Source organism: Anomaloglossus baeobatrachus, chromosome 9 (genome assembly GCF_048569485.1).
Source record: "Anomaloglossus baeobatrachus isolate aAnoBae1 chromosome 9, aAnoBae1.hap1, whole genome shotgun sequence".
In the NCBI taxonomy this organism is placed as follows: domain Eukaryota; kingdom Metazoa; phylum Chordata; class Amphibia; order Anura; family Aromobatidae; genus Anomaloglossus; species Anomaloglossus baeobatrachus.
The window spans coordinates 152,204,091-152,207,838 of NC_134361.1; the positions used below are offsets into that span (position 1 = coordinate 152,204,091).

General features: G+C 37.7%; 1 pseudogene; it reads right to left on the bottom strand.

Annotated features, from left to right (window-relative positions):
* Positions 1 to 2,878: 2,878 nt before the first annotated feature.
* Positions 2,879 to 2,999, bottom strand: LOC142253611 (U2 spliceosomal RNA; annotated as a pseudogene).
* Positions 3,000 to 3,748: the final 749 nt, after the last annotated feature.

A 3,748-nucleotide genomic window follows, 5' to 3' on the forward strand; every position in this document is an offset into this window, starting at 1 on the left:
TGTGGCCCTATTCACTGTCTGCCACCTAGGCGGGTAGTTCAAGGGCTACTACCCCTGACTACACTTCACAGTCTGCACTTTACTTCCACCTCTCTACACACTCTCTACTAAACTGACTCCAACTGAAAACTGAACTGACGTGTTCCCGCCTCTGACACCTCAAGACCCGTAGGTGGGCATTCTCATCTGCCTGATCCCGCCCACTGGTGTGTCCCTATTATCATGAGGGGGTGGCTAGGGTTTAATGGCTGTGTGTTATGCCTAGGTGTGGGTTTCAGGTGGTAACAAGGGGAATGTACACCTTTGTGGCTACCTGGTTTTGCCAGGGCATCACATATATATATAGATATATATACTTATATCTTCCATCTTGAGAGTTTACCACGTGGGGCACCCCTTCCCCCCCCCCCCTCTTTTCTAAGTACTAGTGATACCATTAACATACAGAATTTTTTTCCCTCCAGCCATCTATGGAGTTTTGGCTACTTTTTTAACCAATTAAATACCAATATCCTCAAACCTGTCCTCTCTGTTTATCTACTAACTCTACCTTGTGTATTTTACCCTTCACTCTTGATTCTGTGAGTTTAAATATATCAGTGACAGTGCCCTATATCCATTGATGATTGGAACTTATATACATTTTTATACTGCCCTCTCATCTTCTATCTATTTATTTTGCACCTTGCACTTTATGATTGTTCAGTAACCATAATTCCTGGACACATCCACATATTGGTCCAAGATTTGTCTATCTATATACTTGTCACTTTATGATTAACTGATAATGTACTTTACTGTATCTATACATCTATTGGTTTCAGATATAACTTTATGAACTCCTTTAAGGTTGTATTCGGTATCCTTGATCATATATAATGTTGTGATACATTCTTCAGTCTTATTATTTGTATATATATATATATATATATATATATATATATATATATATATACAGTATATACTCCATATTTACATTGCACTTTGAGACAAAGATGATATGATCGATGTATTGTGGCGCCTAATTGTCCAGCTCCGGCTGTGTCTCTTGAGATTAAATTGTTTTTAATGAATCAATAAAATATTTTGTATGCATTATAGACCTTTGTATTCATTTTTTTCTTTTTTGGTCTTGTTAGTAATTCCTGAAGTGGTTTTATGGCCCTATGTACCCCCCGCACCCCTAAAAATAAAATTATATAAAAAATAAAAAATACACATAGGGGAATACATAAGATACGGTGTATATACATAGAGTGTGTTCTGGGGTGTGGTACAGGCTTCATCACTTAAACTGTCTTTTGTGGTGACAATGCAGAATTTGTACAAAAGCATACGTATATACGTTTTGGAGCATGTCCCTGTATGACATTGTAAGAGAGGTTGACTCTAATACACAGTTCCGAGCAAGCGTGCTCGGCACTGCTCAATTCTTGATCGTTACTCGATCAAGTATCGCAGGTGCTCAAGCACCATGCTCATGCCCCAGCCCTGCATTTTTCTCGGCTGTTATTCAGCCATTACAGATGTGAGGATTGCCTGCCAATCACGGTAATGCTGTAGCCATATTGGCTACTGGAATTACTGTGATTGGCTAGTTGCATCTTTTCATCGGGTCTTATATGAGACCTGAGGTGCTATGCTTGGCACACTGCAGTTCAGGGAGAGTTGATGTAGCAAGGACAGCTTAGAATAGAACAGGAATACAGGCAGGGTTGTACACTTGCATGCTTTATTGACTTTCATGTGGTGCTAAACAGTGTTTTTAGCCTGGTTTAAACATATTAAATAATTTAAAAAATGGCGTGGGGTCACTTTTATATTTTTGATAACCAGCCAAGGAAATTAACTGCGGGCTGATATTAGCAGACTGGGAAGTTCCATGGTTATCGGGCCCTTTCCAACCTAAAAATAGCAGCCCCAGAATTGGAACATCACATTAGATGGCTCTTCCGATTGCCCTGGTACTTTGGCAATCGGGGTAAAAAATTTTTTTATGTTGATATCAGCTGTGAATTGTCAGCTGGCATCAAACCCAGGGGTTATTAATCGAGAAGCATCTGTCAGACATCCTCATTACTAACCCAGTAAGTGTAAAGTAAAAAAAACCCTGACACAGGAAAAGATAGTGTATTTGAATAAAGACTGCCCACACTATCCCACATTCACCAATTCATTTAAGAAAGTAAAAAAAAAAAGCCATATAGATTCAACATAATCCATGGTGTAGTGGTCTCATGACATCTCCGAAATCCATACCCCAGCCTATGGTGCTTTGTTTAGAACACGAGATACATAGGTCACTCCCAGTCAGCACCAGACTCAGAGTTTCTCACAAAGCACCAGAACTGGTGCAACTAATGGATGCGCCAAATCTGGGGCATTTCAAGCTGTTATTTTTAGGATGGGAAGGTCCAAATAACAATAGATCTTTCCATAGACAGTCTAATAATGCCAGCCCTCAGCTGTCTGCTTTACCTTGGCTGGTTATCAAAAATGGGGGGACTCCAAGCCGTTTTTATAAATTATTTATTAATTTATAATTAATAACAATAGCAGCTGACGTGCACAGAATCTTTTGAAGCTAATTGGCATGTGAAAACAGGTTATTAAATGACTGTCGATCTGCAGATGTTTGAAAATGTGCATTGCACAGTGGAAAAGCACCCTTAGGGCTCGTTCACATGATTGTATTTTTGGTCCTAGTGCTATGTATGAAAAAAATGGATAGTGCTCAGAACAATGAGGCAGTGCAAATTACTGATTTTTTATCACTGACAGAATCTGTGTGTGACAAAAATCTCAGCATGCTGTTACTCCAAATTCAGATAAAACTCACCATTCAAGTCTATGGGTGCGAGAAAAAGATTGGATGCCATAGGTATCCAATGTTTACAGATAAATTGCAACTCTGTAACATAGGAAACTGTAAATAGTCCTGTAAGTTATTACACTACACTACACTACACTTGATCTTAGCCAAAAGGCCGAGAAGTGATAATAGCTGCTACTGTAGTAAAACGGATTACATACGGATGGGGTGCAATCGCACACTCAGATTGCTCTAAGGGTCCATACACACTACATGAGGATTACAATGGTGTGGATTTTTTGGATGAATATCGGACCAATTTTTTTTATATGCTTGTGTGAATCTAGCCTAAATCAATGTGTGTAAAGTGTAAGGCACAGATAATCAAGGGCATAAAAATTGATGCAAATTATAATTTTCCATTCCCTGAAAATACAACCTCATAAAGTTTTATATGTCATTACTGGTAGTATAGTAAAAGGTGAATTTTGCTATAAAACACAGCAAGATCTAAATACATAAAGGAATACACCGTTTGCAGAATTATTAGGCAAGTTGTATTTTTGAGGATTTTTTATATTATTGATCAGCAATTATGTTTTCAATCAACCCAAAAGATTCATAAATATCAAAGTTAATATTTTTGGAAGTTGGAGTGTTTTTTTTTTAGATTTGGCTATCTTAGGAGGATATCTGTTTGTGCAGATAACTATTAGTGTGCAGAATTATTAGGCAACTTAATAAAAAACAAATATATTCCCATCTCACTTGTTTATTTTCACCAGGTAAAACCAATATAACTGCACAAAATTTAGAAATTAACATTTCTGACATGCAAAAACAAAACCCAAAAAAATGAGTGACCAATATAGCCATCTTTCTTTATGATGACACTCAACAGCCTACCATCCATAGATTCTGTCAGTTGCTTGATCC